Source organism: Musca autumnalis, unplaced genomic scaffold, assembly GCF_047663935.1.
Source record: "Musca autumnalis isolate F117 unplaced genomic scaffold, ASM4766393v1 scaffold_1, whole genome shotgun sequence".
NCBI classification, from domain to species: domain Eukaryota; kingdom Metazoa; phylum Arthropoda; class Insecta; order Diptera; family Muscidae; genus Musca; species Musca autumnalis.
The window spans coordinates 187,899,858-187,919,640 of record NW_027411644.1 but is presented as its reverse complement, the minus strand read 5'-3'; the positions used below and the strand labels follow the sequence as shown (position 1 = coordinate 187,919,640).

Sequence of the window (19,783 nt, the reverse complement as noted above, 5' to 3'; positions counted from 1 at the left end):
ATTTCCAGCTAGTTCGGTTTGATAATGTGGCTAAAATCTTCAAACTTCCGAAAATCAGGAGGTACTGTTCGTTGGGGGCTATATGAAAAAGTGGGTATGCACATTTGTTATTTATCTTCGTTGGCGGTATAACAAATGTGGACACCAGAGGACCATCTTCATGAGCAGGTGAAAGTTTTACCATTGCATCAACACAACAGGTGTTGTCGATGCAGTACATGATTGGATGTTATCGCAGTTAGAATCCCTGTCACTATTTAATGTAGAGGCTTCCCCAACCCAGGCACATCAGGAGAGATCTTCATGATCTAGAGAGAGAGAGAGAGAGAGAGAGAGAGAGGTTCAAAGGTATAAACGAGAACCTTTAGGCCAACGAGCCTATCAAGCAGCCTTGGATAGCATTCACGCGGTTACAGTCGCACAGCCAGTACAGAGATACAGTGCACGCTGCACTTGTTTAGCTGCCCAGCAACCCCACTCTCCTGTCTCCTGATTCTTTATGGACGCGACCAGTCAAGTTGCAGAATTTTTGAGTCTGGATACAGGGGAGCTAAAATCTGATAACTGAAATAATACACGATCGAACATATTTGCGTTGCTAGGATAACAACAATAACCAACAGAAACAGCCAATTCGAAAGCCAATTCAAAACGTGGACCGGACAAAATATACGGACATCGTTATATCGCAAATCCTGTCCACTAGAACGTGGCGGGGTGCTGAAGGCGATAACATCCAAGCTGGTATGTGGGTCCAATGCTTTGTATGATTTCGCGTTACGGATGTCATCTGCAACATCGGTAATCGTAATTTCTGGTGGTATCTCCTCGACTGGGAGGGTTCTTATATGGCGAAGCTTGCTCGTCTTCGCCCTATCACTCTCGGAGTGCTAAATTGCGGGGTAAACTAAAACGCGCATCTCTTCGTACCTGTAACTGACATGCCATTGAAAGTAACAGCCGTTCTATTATCGTTCTTTCCTGGATTCAAGAGCAATTTAAACGTTGCCCACAATTTATTCAATCCTGTACCAATGTTGCATCAGGTGGTCTTGTCACTTTTTCCGCCAATGCTCGGCTACTGCCCTGTTGACTTTAAGAACAAGTTCCCTAACTCTTGGGTCTATAGGTTTCGTACGACAAAGCTCATCATGCTCAAGCTAGAAAGGGCCGTCGCGTCCGCTTGAAAATGTGGTCTAATTTCGGGTATTCGAATAGCAGAAAGAAAGCGAGCGGTTTCGTCTGTGATGATTTGTGATGGTAAGCAGCTCTCTGAAGCATTGATTGGTAGGAGGAGTCTTCGTTCATAGTGCAACGTGTGGATCTATCAGGAATATGACGCAGGTCTTAACTATTCTTCGGCGGTATGTTCACATCACTCATAAAGTCCACATTTTTGCTGACGTTGTTGCGAAGACCGTTGGAATTGAATTGCAGGAACGATGCACCTCGATGTTGTTGTTGAGGAGACGAAGTTAAAGACACGATGGGATATGTTTTAGAGCAGCAAGCAGCAACATAAATCCTGTGGAAATAGTCCTGGAAGCGGTTAAGACCAAAGTAGCCTCGAAAGACCAAAGTAGAGGACTTCATTCTGGCTTGATTTTGATAATCTCCACCATAACATAGAGGGTATAATTATATTTGATATTCCGTTTGTAAGACATCGAAATAATCCTCAGAAGCCCTGTAAAGTATACACTTTATGACCGATTCGGCTGAAATTTGGTAGTTTGACCTCTTGGAAGATATGAATTCTTCGTACCAAAAATTATTAACGTAGGTCAATATTTTGGTTTAGACCCCACACAACGGGACCACCCTGTTCAACAAATTTTGGCAGTTTTTGGTCATTTTGGTCGATAAAACGTAAGAATTGCTGTTTTACACATTTATTATAAATAATAATTAATTTCAATACAAAATTTATGTTGAAATAGTTTTGGCCAGAAAATTTGGATTTGGGACCATTGTGCATACCCAAGATTGAGGTTTCTGGAATAGTCTATACGGGAGAATATAAATACGGGGGAATAGCAGTTGAATGAGTGGATTTGTAAATCATACGGCGAAATAGAACCGTCAGTAATGTAAAGTTAGAGATCTTAGAGATATCCTGGAGAATTTAATATGTACAAGTATTAGATTATTGATTAGGACAAAATTCTTCTATGACAAAAAAGCTATTTAAAACAGAGTTTAATTTTATTTGGATAGGTACTTCTAATAGAAAAAATAAACAATTTTAAATTAAACCCGTCAAACATAAGTCGTGACATGAAACTCTTTTTTATCTCTTTTTAAACATATTACTCCCAATGGAGTCATTTTATTAAGTGTCTATTATGTTTTATGTAGGGAATTTAAGAGTTCATTATGAAGCAGCTGATGTTCCAGAGATTATGCTTGTTTTATTGTAAATAACCACTTTGTAGTTGTTGTTATTTTCATTTCTTTCCTTCTTTCATAGCCTGCAGCAAAGCAATCTCTACACACACAGAAAAACAATCTTCGTGCATGGTTGCGTATGAATGTCGTGTTAGGATATACATATACCCTAAGAGGAAATAAGAATTGTCTGTAAATGTGTGGGAGAATGAGTCAGTGGATGAGTGTTGTTATAACCTGTAGGTAAAACCTAACACACACATTTATTTATTGTTCGTAGTTAGCAGTAACTTTTACACCATACCGCCACGTTATACAATTTAATACTCGAGCTTTAATAAATGTTCGTTATCTGATGAGCAATGATAGGATTTCTATTTAAGAAAATATTTCATTGTGTGTACGTGTGTGTGTATGTCTGGGCGGAGAATGTGTTGTTATCAACTTTTCTCTAAAGAAAAACTCTTCGGTGATTGTTATGTTGAATATGCCACCAATGTTGTAATGGAAATTGATTTTTGTTGTTATTGTGAAATAAAGGTTTATGTGGGTGGAAAGAGTAGAGTAGAGAAAAACATCTAAAAGGGCATTCTTCGTCTTCTTCTTTATATGTCATTGCCATAACAACAGACACTGAATGAATGACTGGCTGACTGCTGCTTGACTTTTATGGGATTAGCTTATTTTGATGCAAAGTGAGTTCATGTTGTTGTTATTTTCTTTTTTTTTTTGCAATTCGAAAATATTTTATGGGAGTGCAGAGATGACTTTAAAAGGCTATTCGGGGCGTGATTGACGTTTTGTTTATTAAATTACGTTGGGGAATAATTAAATTGGAATAATGTCTTTTATTGTGGTATGTCATTAAATGTAAGTCAATTAAGATATGCATAGCCTTACATGATTAGGTTAATTTACATACGTTTTTAAAATAAGTAAGTTGATGCAAATGACATATGCACATAGATTCCATTAGATCTGAAGGCTTTTTTGTATATTATTTTAGAGACGATGTAGCAGTAGTAATTTTTTCGGAATGAATTATATGTACAGTATAGTCTCGATAATCCGGACACTCGTAAATCCGGACAACGCGGTAATCCGGACACTAAAATTTTTTACATTGCAGAGTCGGTAATCCGGACATCTCATATTTTTTGTACCTCGATAATCCGGACATCAACACTTTTTTCCTATCTTAAGCATTAAATATTTATTTATTTCATTGACGTTTTCTTTCTTAGCAATATCAATTGGTGCATAAATAAGAAAAATTAAGTTTTTCAAAGTTTTCGGTCCACAACTCGTCGTTTTGGTTGGCCACTGTTGACTCAGTTATACAATCAATATGGAATTAACTATTTGAATCTGTCGAATGATTTTTCTATCCTTTAATCGTCGATAGCTGACTATGTTCTAGAAAGTTGTTTATTAAAATATTAGGTAAATTTTTGTAGTTTTATGGACCGAAATCGGAGAAAAATGTGTAAAAATCGAATATTTTCAAAAGTTTTTCGCTATGACTAAGATCTAAGGTACAATTTTCTATTTGGTTGTGTGCTTCAATTTTGATCGGTTTGATATCTGTAGACTAAAATCCGAAAAAAAAACTAAAAGGGAAATTTGACTTTGACGATTGTGACCTTGAAGGTGATGTTGAATGGATTTTATGTGCTCACAATTATTATTCTTTAAGACGAGAGCTACAATATAAATTCTTAGCGGTTTAGAAGTATGTGCTTGACAAAATAATCCCTTTTGACATCAAGGCCTCAGGTCTTTGGGGGCCCATAACCGCGAAAGTTGAAGTGGTAGGGAACACGGGACACGTATCTTCTTATTTTTGGTTTTCCATCACTCTGCGGTGTCAGAATATGGTTAATAAACCATGACCAAAAAAAAAATACACACAGTGTATGTGTGCATGGACAATAATGTTTACATCCTTGAATAAAATATTAATAAATTTACCTGTACACCAACTGTAGAGAAGTTTCAGACTACAAAAATACACAGGAAAAGTCACCTAAATTACGCTGGAGGAGTAACATTAATAAGTAAATTTGGTAGCAACGAAAACTGCTTAAAATGGTCGCAACCTTCGATATCAGGTTATTATATAGTAAACGTCCGATATTACTGATTTAAGCTTACAAAATTTTATGTTTTTGATACTACTCGGTAATCCGGACATCGCCGAAACATGTGGTGTCCGGATTATCAAGACTATACTGTATATACATCTAACTATGTCTATCCGTCTGTCTGGCTGATGGGTTTACTCGAAACTTTGTATATCGTAACATGTTTTCCAACCGTAGATCAAATTCGAAGATTGAATATATTGACAAAAGTTCAAAAATGTTTGATAATGTGTAATTTATGGGCTCTTAGAGAATGGGTTCGGATTTTTCACAGAAGCTATGGTTATATATTTTATTCGTGAGAATGTCCACACTGCTTGAGATAATTTACATATATTAGTTTCTAAGAAGGTCTATTGGAACAATTTCTTCGGATAACTCTCAAACAAAAGTTCAAATTTTCTGTTAATAATTTTTTTTGGTAGGTCCATAACATGTTTCCTGACATAATGGTACGAAAGCTCTAAAAGTCTTAGGATCAGTGACTGACTTTGAACTTCTTAATATTTCTCTCAAACATAAATCAAGTTTAAAGATGGACTATATGGGATAAATTCTACCTACATCTCCCCACAAAAAAGGTAAAAATGTTTGCTTATGTGTAGTTTAAGGGATGTTCGAAGATCCTTGTTAAATCTTAATTAGAATATTTGGATAGCTATTGCTATTGTGTTTTTTATACCCTCCAACATTGTATGGAGGGTATATTAAGTTTGTTTTTCCGCTTCTAACGCATTGAAGTAATAACTTGCAACCCTATAAGGTATATATATTTTTGATCAGGATAAAATGTCTGTTATAATCAATCTAGGGTCCACAATAATTGAGCTAGAACGCTATATTTTCGAAGTTCGAAGATGGGCTTTATCGGCCCAAATTTTGGTACAGCCCCCATAAAACGGTATCTCCCGATTTTCGGTATTTTGATTATTTTAGCTACAATTTTTACCAAACTGATTTATCTGGACATTTAAGGTTCGTAGTGGCCACAACACTTCTCCACCAACAATTGTGAACATAGGTCCATGTTTTGGTATAGCCCCAATATAACGGTACCATCCGATTTTTGGTACTTTGAGGATTTTAGCTAAAATTTTTAACTGAACTATATGTTATTTGATATTTGAGTTTCTCTGTGGTCACGAAACTTCTCCACAAAAAATCGTCATAGGTTTTGTTTTGATATAACCTCCTGTTACAACGGGATATGTATTCCTAAGAGAAACAACGTCTCTGTACTAGAGAGTCTCTAGTTCGATTGCTTACTATGCACTGATTTGTTGAAAGTAAAAATATTCTTAAAAAGTAAGTATTTCAATATGACTTAACCTATCTAAGACTAGTGTGTAAAAAAGAGTGCACAAATGTGTACGAACGCATCTGCCATACAATCTTATGGAGCGGTCGTATAGACATTTTCTTATCTAACGCGTGACAAGCTAACTCTTATGTTATCTATCTCAGATATGCCACATGTAGCAACGGAAAGTCTAATCTCACTTTCTTGGTGAGAAGACCCCCACCACAAACTTATCTCTTTAAGTGCACTGTATATTAAAAAAATCCCGGTTTAGAAAATATCTCATTTCTCTACACACGCAACCCTCCCGAAGACATTCACAAACTTTATTATAAAATTTGCTTGTTCCTACGTGAACACCTCCATATAACGGTACCTCCCGATTTTTGGTATTTTGAGGGTTTTAGCTACAATTTTTAACTGAACTAGATGCAATTTGATATTTGAGTCTCTCTGTGGTCACGAAACTTCTTCACTATAAATCGTAAACACAGGTCCATATTTTTGGTATAGCCCCCATATAACGGTACCTCCCGATCTTCGGTATTTTGAGGGTCAATGTAGCTCATTGTTTGAAAGAACTATCCGTAATTTGACATTTGAGGTTCCCTGCAGTTACAGAATTTTGCACAAAAAATTTTCAAAAATTCTTACAAGACTAGCTGCAATTTGACATCTAAGGTTAGTAGTGGCCACAACACTTTCCCATCAACAATTGTCAACATAGGTCCATGTTTTGGTATAGCCCCCACATAACGGTACCTCCCAATTTTGGGTATTTTGAGGGTGTTTGTTACAATTGTTAACCGAACCAGCTTTGATTTGACATTTAAGGTTCTCTGTGGTCAAAAAACTTCTACACCACAAATCGTCATAGGTCCATGTTTTGATATAGCCTCCTATTAACCGGGATCGGTATTCCTAAGAAAAACAACGTCACGAAACTTCTTCACTAAGAATCGTAAACACAGATCCATGTTTTAGTACAGCCCCCATATAAAGGTACCTCCCGATTTTCGGTATTTTGAGGGTCTTAGCTACAAAACATACCAAAATCTTACAGTAAAGAAGACTAAATACCAAATTTCAGTAATTTCAAAATACCGAAATGCCGGAGGTATCGTTCTATGGGGGCTATATCAAAACGTCGATCCATTTCTGGAGGAAATTCTTTAGACTCAAAGAAGACTTAGTACCAAGCTTCCGATATTTCGGTAAGATTATGTGGCTAAAACCTTCAAAATGTATAGGAAATATAGGAAGACGTGAACCTATACTGATAATTCTCTTCTGGAATATTTTATAATCCCATGGAAGATTAAATAAAAAAATTCAGTCATTTCGGTGGGATATTGACGTCACAACCTCAGAATTACGAAAATCGTAACGTGGACCTATGCCGACGAATTTCAGTCGGAAAGGTTTTTGCCTCCAACGCGGACTAAATACCAAATGTCAGCCATTTCCGTGGACTATTGAGGCCACAACCTTAAAAATACCAAAAATTGGGATTTACCGTTCTATGGGGCTATATGACAAATTTAGAGGAGAAAGTTGAATACCCCCAACGAAGACTAACTACCAAATTTCAGCCATTTCGAAGGATTATTGTGGTCACAACATTCAAAATACCGTAAATCCGGAGGTGTAGGAGCTATATAAAGGCGTGGACCTATAACGACAAAATTCTAGGTAAAGTTTTATACCCCCAACGAAGACTAAGTAACAAATTTCTGTCATTTCGGAGTAATATTGAGGCCACAACCTTCAGATTACCGAAAATCGGAAGGAATTGTTCTATGGGGACTATATGAATACCGACAAATTTCATATGGAAAGTTTTATACTCCAAATGAAGACTAAATACCAAATTTCAACAATTTCGGGGGAATATTGATGCCACAAACTTCATAATACCGGAAATCGGGTGGTACCGTTCTATGGGGGCTATATCGAAACGTGGACTGATATAGACCATTTGCAATACCAAGCATACTAGGAGTAATATAAACTTCTATACCATATTACAAAGCGAACACTGCGAACTATATATTAATTTCAACGGGCAGGCGGACATGGTTATATCGGCTTAGAATTTTACCCTGATCAAGAATATACATACGGAATTAAAATTTTTATTATACTGTCCGTATTGTGGAGGAGGGTATAAAAATGCACTTTCGTTTTTCCTCCATAAACTGAATGCAAACGGATCGTGCTGATTGGTCCATAATTGCGGCGTGGAGTTTGATTACGATTTATAATGGGTTTCCTGGTCTAGATATGAAGGGGACCTAGGACGAATATTTGGCAATGTGACATGCATTTTGAGCAAATCAAACTTTAATGCCCTTTCCACATTGTGGTGTAGGGTACAAAATAATACCTGTCGTTAAGTAGTAGTGTAAGCTATTATTTGTCCTGATGCTTTTGTTTTAACATTTCAGTATTCCGTATTCGTTATTACCAGCACTTTTGTTACCCATATTGCTTTAATTTATTTTCCATTTATTGTTAAAGGAAAAAAATGAAAAATCATTAAGAGTTAATAATGGCAATGATGGTCTATATGCTTCATCCTGTTGCAAAATTCACTTTCTGAAATTAAAAATTGATGAACATCTATGTGAATGGAAACTGTTGAATAACTTTTCGTTGTTTTTGTTGTTGTCCTACTTGGTCCTTTTAAAACTGTTGATTATGTTTTCGTACATTTCGTTGTTAAAGCCATACAAAGGCATCCAAACGTAACAACTTAGCAACTAGCCAACCAACCAACCATCCAACGAAGTGTGAGTGTGCTGCGATATTTTTTGAGGTTGCATGTGTTTGTTGGAGTGTTGGAGAAAGTTTCAACCATTCATTGCAACAGCTGCTGCAAGCAGATTCGAGATTCACAGCATGTGGTTTACTCTGTTGCACATGAATTTGCAAATGGTTGGCAGGGTGATGGTGAGAAAAAAAAAACAAAAACATTTTTTACTAAAACATAAGGGTGGATTATTATGTAAAATAACCTTTAGAATAGCGAAACCCGGGGGTATACCCTTCTATGTGGTGCAATATGAAAACGTAAACCTAAACCTACAAATTTCAGGTGGAAAGTTCTGCACCCCCAACCAATAATAAATACCAAAATCGAGCAATTTCTGTAAAACAATGTGGCTAACTTTCAAAATACGGAAATTCGGGAGGTACCGTTTTATGGGCGCTATATGAAGGCGTTGACTTGTACGGACAAATTTCAGGTGGAAAGTTCTGCACCACCAACCAAGACTAAATACCAAATTTCGGTGGAATATTTAGGCCACAAACTTCAAAATATCGAAAATTAGGATGGGGGTTATAGGCGTGGACTATACCGACAAATTTTGAGAGGAAATTTGAATACCCCCAAGGAACACTAAATACCAAATTTCAGCCATTTCGGTGGAATATTGAATCCACAACCTTCAAAATACCGAAAATCGAGAGGTACACTTCTATGGGGGCAATATAAAAGCCTGGACCTATACCTACAAATTTCAGGTGGAAAGTTTTGCTCCCGCAACAAGGACTTAACACGAAATTTCAGCCTTCTCGGTGGAATATTGATGCGACAGCCTTCAAAACACCGAAAACTGGGATGTGCCGTTCTATCGGGCTATATGAAGGCGTGGACCTATACCGACATATTTAGAGGGGAAAGTTGATTACCCCCAACGAAGACTAAATACCAAATTTTAGCCATTTCGATGGATTATTGTGGCCTTAACTTTGAAAATACCGAAAATCGGGAGGTACCGTTCAATGGGGACTATATGAAGGCGTGGTCCTATACCGACAAATTTCATATGACAAGTTTTACACCCTAAATAAAGGCTAAATACCAAATTTCAGTCATTTCGGAGAAATATTGAGACCACAACCTTCAAAGTTCCGAAAATCTGGAGGTACCGTTCTATGGAGGCCATATGAAGGCATGCCGTTCTATGGGGGCTGTATGAAGGCGTGGACCTATATCGAAAACTGGGATATGTCGTTCTAGGGGGGCTTTATAAAGGTGTGGACCTGTAACAACAGATTTCTTTGGGATAGTTTTATACAACCAACGAAGACTAAGTAAAAATTTTCAGCCATTTCGGAGGAATATTGAGGCCACAACCTTCAAAATACCGAAAATCGGGAGGTACCGTTCTATGGGGGCTATATGAAGGTGTGGGCCTATACAGACAAATTTCATATGGAAAGTTTTATACCCCAAATGAAAACTAAATACCAAATTTCAGCCATTTCGGTGGAATGTTGTGGCAACAACCTTCAAAATACCGCAAATCGGGAGGTACCATATGAAGGCGTGGGACTATACCGACAAAATTCTGGGGAAAGGTTTTTTACCCCCAACGAAGACTATGTACAAATTTTCAGTCATTTCGGTGTGGCGAAAACCTTCAAAATACCGCAAATCGGGAGGTACCGTTCTATGGGGACTATATCAAAACGTTGACCGATATGGCCCATTTACAATACCAAACACCCTAGGAGTAACATAAACTTCTATACCATATTACAAAGCTCTATCTTAAAAATTGCGAGCTGTATCTTGATTTCAACAGACGGACGGACTGACAGGTTATATCGACTTAGAATTTTACCCTGATCAAGAATATACATACTTTATAGGGTCTCCGATGAATATTTCGATGTGTTACAAGCGGAATGACAAATTTAATTATACCCTCCATATTATGGTGGAGGGTATAATAAAATTATTACATTAATTCCGTAACGAAATTTTTCTATATTTTAGTAACCATTTTTACATTTCGCTACTTGCTTTTATCCCATACCTTTGGAGGTATACTCTAATATACATTTCCATGGCAACTTTTGTAACATTCAAATCCCTGGCACACATTCACATACACCCACACTTTACACATGTGTATGCTCATGGATTTGTCAGGATATGTGTAAACATTCATCGTTTTGTACAAATGAATATTCATGTGTCAAGTATCGTTTTTGTCCATATTTCCGGTTTTTCTGCAGCTGCAATGATGTCCATGATGATGATGATGGTGTCCACTTTTGTGGCACGTTGCTTATTTGGTTTGTGGCTTATTGTTGGACATATTAATTGACGGGCGTAGTTGCTATCGTTTAAAAAGATAGCTTTGAATACTCTTTAAATGTTGAAATAGGATAAATTTAAATATTATATTTAAAGTAAATCATTTGAATAAACTCAATTTCTTTTTCTTCTTCTCTTTTTAGGTAAGTTCGTATATTCCATGAAATGATAACACGGAACACAATGGATCTGCATTTCTTGGTAATTTTATATTATTTTCAATTCCCCGAAGAAGATTGTCAAGAGAGACTCCTTGGCAGTAGAATTGTACACGTTTTACAATATCATTAATTTTTCTAAGAATATATTAAATTAAACTTTGAGAAGGAAATTTGTTTAAGAATATGTCTGATATGCTTCTATACTTCGAATGTTCAAGTCCAATAGGAAAGACGTCGCGTGGTATGCTATTACAGTAGCCATGACATATGATAAAAGTTTAACTGTAGCCATGTGTTTACTTGTATGGTAATGTATTCCGTTTCTACATTTAAGTATGTCTCCTGCAGTGCGATTATCTAACTCATTTTTTGAGTAAACGACAAATGTCGGTAAAATTAAAATGCTTATAATTTCGGTAATCAACGATATTATTAGGTATGCTAGCGACCAAAAGAAAGTAGTAGTAAAGCCAGAGTGTTGTCAAATTCTATTTACACTTTTCATTAATATGCTCCGTTCCAGAACCTGCAAGAAGCTACTATTTTTTTACTACAATAACATTTTTCCTTTATGTTATCGGAAAAAATAGTAGATTCTTTCGATTTTTTGTCGGCAACTCTACAAATGTGTTAAAGAATCGCACTACTGGTGCCTATAGAAGACTACAAGAGGCATTTCGTTGTTTATAGACGATATTAAGAGGTGTCATGTTGTCTGCAGAAGCCCTAAATATGCCTTTCGTTGCCCATAGAATACCTCACGAATACTATAGAAGTATTCAACGGATCTTCTATCGTTTATAAAAGACTTAATGAGGCCTTATACTCTGTATAAGACCTTACGAGGCATTCTCCTGACTATCAAAGATTTCCACAGGTCTTCTCTTTCCTATAGAAGACATCGAGGGTCTTCTGTTTACCAGAGAATAAATCAAGCGGCATTTTGTGGTTTTTAGAAAACCTTAAGAGGTTTTTGTTGATCACAGAAGACCTCGAAAGGTCCTATGTTGAGTATTGAATACCACAGATGTCTTCTGTTGGTTATATATCAGCCTAAGATGTTTTTGTCGTATTTAGAATGCTTCAATAAGTATTTCTATTGTCTATAGAAGGTCTCTACAGATCTTTGGTTCTCTCTTATAGTCCTCAGGAAGTCTTCTGTTTTCCACAGAAGAAATTAAGCGGTCTTCTGTCGCATTTAAAAGAACTCTAGAAATCCGCTTTTGTCTATAGAAGATCTTTAGATGTCTTCTGTTGACTATAAAATGCCTAAAGAAGTCTTCTGTTATATATAAAAGAATTCAAGAGGCTTTCTGTTGATTATAGAAGACCCCGAGAGGTCTTTTGTTGCCTATAGAACACCTCAAGCCGTTTTCTTTTAAATATGGAATACCTCCAGAGGTCTCCTGTTTACTAGAGTACCTGAAGAAGTCTTGTCTTGATAATAGAAGACCCTTAGATGTCTTTTGTCGTACTTAGAACACTTCAAGAAACCTTCTACGGCCTAAAGAAGGCCTCTACAGCTTTTTGTTGGCTACAGAAGACCTCAAGAAGTCTTCTGTTTTCCATAGAAAAAAACCATTTAGAAGAACTCTAGAAATCCACCTTTGTCTATAGAAGATCTTTAGATGTCTTCTGTTGGCTATAGATTACCGCAATTAGTCTTCTGTTTTCTATAGTATACTTGAAGAGGGCTTCTGTTGAATATAAAAGAGCTCGAGAGGTCCTCTGTTGACTATAGAAAACCTCAAGAGGTCTTCTGTTGACTATAGAACCCCTCAGAGCACAACAGGTCTTCAAGATATCTTTTGCTGGCTATAGAAGCCCTCAAGATGTCTTCTATTGTCTAAAGAAGAGCTCCATTATTATCCATAGTAAACCTCAAGAGGTTATCTGTTGACTATAGAAGACCTCAAGAGGTCATCTGTTGACTATAGAAGTCTTCAAGAGGTCATCTGTTGACTATAGAAGACTTCAAGAGGTCATCTGTTGACTATAGAAAACCTCAAGAGGTCATCTGTTGACTACAGAAGACTTCAAGAGGCTTTTCTACAGCTTTTCTGTTGGCTATAGGCTGTTTTCCATAGAAAAAAATCAAGTGGTCTTCTGTCCCATTTAGAAGAACTCTAGAAATCCGTCTTTGTCTATAGAAGTTCTTTAGATGTCTTCTGTTGGCTATAGATTACCGCAATTAGTCTTCTGTTTTCTATAGAATACTTCAAGAGGCCTTCTGTTGACTATAGAGGAGCTGGAGAGGTCTTCTGTTGACTATAGAAAACCTCAAGAGGTCTTCTGTTGACTATAGAAACCCTCAAGAGGTGTAATGTTGATTGTAGAAGACCGGAAACCCTCTTTGTCTAAAGCAGAGCTCAACAGGTCTTCAAGATATCTTCTGCTGGCTATAGAAGCCCTCAAGATGTGTTTCTATCGTCTAAAGAAGAGCTCCATTATTATCTATAGTAAACCTCAAGAGGTTATCTGTTGACTATAGAAAACCTCAAGAGGTCATCTGTTGACTATAGAAGTCTTCAAGAGGTCATCTGTTGACTATAGAAGACTTCAAGAGGTCATCTGTTGACTATAGTAAACCTCAAGAGGTCATCTGTTGACTACAGAAGACCTCAAGGAGTATTCTGCTTTCCGCACTTTCTGCTCTTGTATTTGTAAGGCCCCAAAATATCTTTTGTCGCATTTGAAATGCTCTTGATTGAAAAGGACCTTTCGTATTTAGAATACTTCAAGAAGACTTATGTTGTCTATAGAAGACATCAATATGTCTTCAGTATAGAGAACTGAAGTAGTCTTTTGTTGACTATAGGTGACCTCAAGGAGTCTTCTTTTGCCTACAGAATAAATCAAGCGGTCTTTTGTCGTATTTAGAAGACCACAAGATGTATTCTCTTGGCTATATTAGATCATAAGAGGATTTCTGTTGACTACAGAAGATCTCAAGAGGACTTCTGTTGGCTGTAGAAGATCTCAAGTGGTCTGCTGTTGACTACTGACAATTTTTGTTTTAAGAGGTCTTCTGTTGACTATTGACTATGTCTGTCTCAAGAGGTCTTCTGTTGACTATAGAAGACCACGAGAAGTCTTTTGTTGATTATTGAAGACTCAAACGGACTTCTGTCTTATTTAGAAGACCTGAAGATGTCTTCCGTTGTATTTAGAATACTTCAAGAAGCCCAACATTTGTTTTGTTTTCTATACACCTTTTTCAGATGTAATTCGAAATATTCCAGTTATAATTCGTAACGTTTTATTTGTGCTTCGAATTGTTTCATTTGAATTATTATGGAATTATGAATGGAATTATCCATTTGTAATTCGAATTATTCCATTTGTAATTCAAATTATTTCATTTGAGATTCGTATTATTCCATTTATAATTCGAATAATTCCATTTGGAATTCGAGACTAAAAAATTAAAAAGAAAATTGGTTTATTGGTTTTATATTTAGTTTTTTCGAATTACAAATGAAATGTTTCGAATTTCTAATGGAATAATTCGAATTACGAATGGATTAATTCGAATAACAAATAAAAATTAGAATTACAAATAAAATAATTTGAATTACAAATGGAATAAATCAAATTATAAACAGAATAATTCGAATCACAAATGAAATAATTCGAATTTCAAATGGAATAATTCGAATTACAAATGGAATAATTGGAATTTTAAATGGATAAATTCGAATAACAAATGTAATAATTTGAATAACAATTTAAATGTTTCGAATTACATATGGAATTCTCAAATAAAATTCTCGAAATACAACTAAAATGATTCGAATTACATCTGATAGGTGTAGAAGGCCTCATAAAGTGTACGGTTGACTGTAGAGGTATATATAAGAGTTCTAGAGTTCTTCTGTTGACTAAGAAGATCTCAAGAGGTCTTCTGTTGACTGAGCAATACAATAAGAGGTCTTCTGTTGACTATAGAGGACCTCAAGAGCTCATCTTTTGTTTATAGAAGGCCTCAAGGTCCTACATTTTATTGAATTTCCAAGTTTGGTATTTAGAACTGTTTGGGAACAGCATGGAACAAAGTAAAAAATATGGGGTTCTTTCTATATTGTTTCCCATATTAATTTTAACTTTTTGACAGAAATGGACAATTTTTAAACATATAAGTTTTATATTAATTATGTTAGTTTTATGAAGATCCAAAGTGTATTTCTTCATTTTGGAATAAAGTTTTAATTATTTTGAAACTATCTTTTTATTTTTATGGTTTGTTAATTGGTGTTTGACCTTTTTAAACATATCAAAAACTCAAAAAACACTTAAAATATGAAAAAACTCAAAATTTTAAATTTGACCTTGAATTCATTGCTCTGCAACAACTAGACCAAATTTGAATTAAAAAAATGTGAAAAGTTCAAAAGTTATATAGTTTTGACCAGGAAAAAGCCATTCTGAACCACTGTGCACCTTTCTTACTTGTTTGGTCATATATCGATCAAAAACATATATTTAAAAAAACTCCCCCATTTTAAGGTTCATGACATTCATGTACGCACCATCCCTGTGAATATCCGTATAACCAAGCGTGATTTAGAAACAATATTTGGCGATGTTATATAGTGTGGTTAATAACACAAATTAATTCATTAATTTGTATATTCAATCTTTTATCGATACCATTTGTCCAACAATGTTTGCATTGTTTAATTCACGAACATAAAATGCATTTCCTGTTAGATGTTTCCGTTACGTTAAAACAACATACATTAGCTGTCATTTAAACAAACAATTGTCCGCATTGCGGCGGACAAATAGCCTGGCAAAGAAAAATAAAACATTTCACACAAAAAAATACAAACGTTTCACATAAAGTATACACATGTAAATGAACGCAATTACATGCTCTGATATGGTAATTACAACTGGGTGTTCAAATGTAAATACGCTGCTACACATACATTTTTTTATTTATGTAAATACATATTTAAAATATTAAAAAAACCGATGCAAAATGTACACAATTTGAATATGTGTAACATACATTTTGTTTTTATTCTGACAAATTGTTTAATTAAACAAACACAAAATGTTATGGCACAGCAAAATGGAAATACATTTATGCAAATAGTGGCTATTATTTGCGATCATATTTCATCGTTACACACACCAAATAGCTAAAGATATAATTTAATATTTCTGTTCGTTCATTTTGTTTGGATGCAGTAATGTCATGTTATGTCAGTTTGATTATAAATTTTTGTCGCCATTGAATGAATTTATTGTCATGACATCGCATTTGAAAACAAAAAAAAAACAAACGACACTTTATATACAATTTACTCACCTACAATTCGCCCACAAACATCTGTTGAATATGCACCCTGCCATGCAACGGTTATTGTTGTGGTATGTAAACTGATATCTTTACTATTTTTTTGCCCTGAGAATAATTTGACAGCTTTGGTGGTCACATCGTTGCAAAAATTGTTCCAATGTTTTATGCAATTTTTTTTGCATTGTGGTTTGTTTGAAAATCTCTTTTCAGCGCTTTAATGGTCTTCTGGTGGTGGTTAAGCCTTAATTGATTGATTGATAGACTATGGTAATCTGACATCTGTCGTTCTACTTTAGAGTGCAAACAAATTTACATAAATGCTACCACTATTTCGTAGATATGGAGCAAGTGATTTTCCCACGAATATGTACGTAGTGTATACATATGTACGTATGTATGTAAGATAAATGACAACAATGTTGAAGTTTAAAGTATACAAGTTCAGGGTTGATGGTTTAACAATTCGCCATTAGGGATGGTTTAACAATTCGCCATGAGTGCTACCGGATATTTACAAAGGTTGGGTATAGTAGAACGTTCGAAAAAAACGACTTACATAAACACCCATAGACAATTCAGCAGATTTTATGGAAAATCTCGGAATAAATGCCCGAATGCTTATGATACCCGGGTTGGCCATTCAAGCCTTGGCGCTCCTTTAAATTCACTTGTGATATTAGGGTTAGGGAGTTGCGGTAAAAACCGACCCCTACCAAAACATACTACTATGAACAAGTAAAAAATCGTTACGTTCGGACGGGCCGACATTTTTATATCATCCACTATAAAATATTCTCAAATAAAATGAAAAAGTTAATTTCCTTTCCTGTTCACAATTTTAGGTGCAGAAGTTTTTCGTCAGAAAATATATCACATTTGCAGATTTTTAACTTTTCAATCTGGAGGTATCTTTATATGGGGACTATATTAATGTGTGGACTTGTGTTGAAAATTTTGGGTTGAGAAGTTTTGTGGCCACTAGGAACCTTAACTCTAAAATTACAGATAATTCGATCAACAAATATAGCTAAATTGCTTAAAACACCTAAAATCGAGAGGTATCGTTATATACGGGCAATACCAAACATGGGCCGATGAATCTATGTTGACAACTTTTGGTTTAGTAGTTTTGCGAGCACTGTAAACCTCAAGTGTCAAATAGCAAATAGTTCTGATCTATGCTGGCAATTTAACTTGGAGAAGTTTTGTGACCACAACCGTTATATGGGTGCAATACCAAAACATGAATCTATGCTTACAATTTTTGGTGTAGAAGTTTTGCAACCACTGGGAACCTCAAATTTTAAATAACAGTTTCAGTTAAAAGTTAAGACAAAATCCTCAAATTACTTAAAATAGGGAGGTATCGTTATATGGAGGAGCCTATACAAAAACATTGATCTATGTTAAAAATTGTTGGTGAAGAAGTTTGGTGATCACTGGGAATTTCAAATTTCAGGTAAGTAGTTTTGTCAAAAATGTACCTAAATTTTTGGTAGGGAAGTAATGTAACCACTAAGATTCTCAAATGTAAAATTGCAGTTAAAACCCGAAAATGGGGAGGTCTGTTATATGGGGGCTACGATGTTGAAATAAAAATACAGTTTGCAACTTTAAATGGAAGTTGATTACACCTGGGAAGTTATTGCGGATTCTGAAACTACAATGTTCATAGAAGAAATAATTAAAAAAAAAACGCCTGAGCGCTTTTTAAAGAAATCGCGATTCAAGTTGACATTTTCAGGGTTTTTTCAGGTTTTCACGATTTTGCTTGGAACCCGCAAGTCCTATCGAAATGGGACTAAAAAAAGGTTGTAGCTATGAAAATTCTCTACACGATTCATACGTATGATAATTTCGTGCATTTTACCCTTATTGAGATAAAGAAGTCCAAATTGGGAAAATACATTGACTGTATCGCCTCCTTATAAAACAATGTCATGACTGGAATTTCCCAACTTAATCTTATATATCTCGAAAATGGTACAACCTAGGAAAAAAATACGTAAGCCAATCTTGTAGAGAGTTTTCTCAGCTGATATAGATTCTCTCTAGTACCATTTCGAAAAGACTTACTGTTTTCAAGCAAATCGTGAAAATCTTACAAAAAAGCTAAAAATGTGAACTGAACATCTATATATGTGAAAAATGGTAAAACCTAGGAACAAATCATAACGCACAATCCTCTAGAGAATTTTCACAGCTACAACATTTTCTTTAGCCCTATTTTGATAGGACTTGCGGTTTCCAAGCAAAGTCGTGAAAACCTAAAATAAACCTGAATATATGAATTTTAACCGCGATTTATTTAAAAATCCCTCCTGTGATTTTTTTCTCGTTTTTGGATTTTTCTCACCTATGAACATTGCTGTTTCAAAATCCGCAAAAACTTCCCAGGTGTAAGCGGTTTTCACTTAAAGTTAGTTGAGGCGCACCATGTATGACAGTTTTATAAGGTAGCGATACAGTCAATGCATTGTCCCAATTTGAACTTCTATATCTCATTATCGGTATAACCTACGAAATTATCATAGGGGTCAATCGTGCAGAAAATTTTCATGGCTTCCAAATTTTCATTAGTCCCATTTCGATAGGACTTGCGGTTTCCCAGCTAAATCGTTAAAACCCCTAAAAATTTCTACTTGAATCGCGATTTATTTAAAAAGCGCTAGAGCGTTTTTTTGTTTTTTGATTTTTCACATCTATGAACATTGTAGTTTCAGAATCCGCTAAAACTTCCCAGGTATAAGCACCTTCCATTTAATGTTGCTTCTAGAGCACCGTGTAGAGCTTTAAAATTTGGTATAGACATTTCTATTACTCCTAGGATGTTTTGTTATTAAAATGTATGTACGTAGTGTATACATATGTACGTATGTATGTAAGATAAATGACAACCATGTTGAAGTTTAAAGTATACAAGTTCAGGGTTGATGGTTTAACAAATCGCGCTTTGGGAGAGCGTATACATGTGAGTGCTACCGGATATTTTCAAAGGTTGGGTATAGTGGAACGTTCGGAAAAAAATTCAGCAGATCTAAGGGAAAGTATCGGAATAAATACTCGAATGCTTATGATACCCGGGTTAGCAGTTCAAGCCTTGGCGCTCCTTGAACATCCATTGCCATATTAGGGTTAGGGCGTATCGTTAGAAACAGATCCCCATTAAACCATACTACTATGAAGAAGTAAGAAATCGTTAAATTCGGATGGGCTGAACTTTTTATATCTCCACCATAAAATATTCTGAACTAAAATAGAAAAATTAGTTACCTTTTCTGTCCACAATTTCAGGTGCAGAAGATTTTCGTCAGAAAATGTATCTGCAAATGTGTTCAATCTGGAGGTATATGGACTATCTTAATGTGT

At 35.5% G+C, this 19,783-nt stretch overlaps 1 protein-coding gene and 1 long non-coding RNA gene across 2 annotated transcripts in view; one reads left to right on the top strand and one right to left on the bottom strand.

The window, feature by feature from the left end:
* Positions 1–15,914, top strand: part of LOC141388843 (uncharacterized) — a 79,021-nt gene extending 63,107 nt beyond the window's left edge. The window contains exon 2 of the long non-coding RNA XR_012408948.1: positions 11,089–15,914. This is a non-coding gene — a long non-coding RNA (uncharacterized lncRNA). The remainder of the gene's footprint in view (positions 1–11,088) is intronic.
* LOC141388840 (uncharacterized) overlaps positions 1–19,783 on the bottom strand; it is a 270,707-nt gene that overhangs the window by 123,832 nt on the left and 127,092 nt on the right. The window lies entirely within an intron of this gene.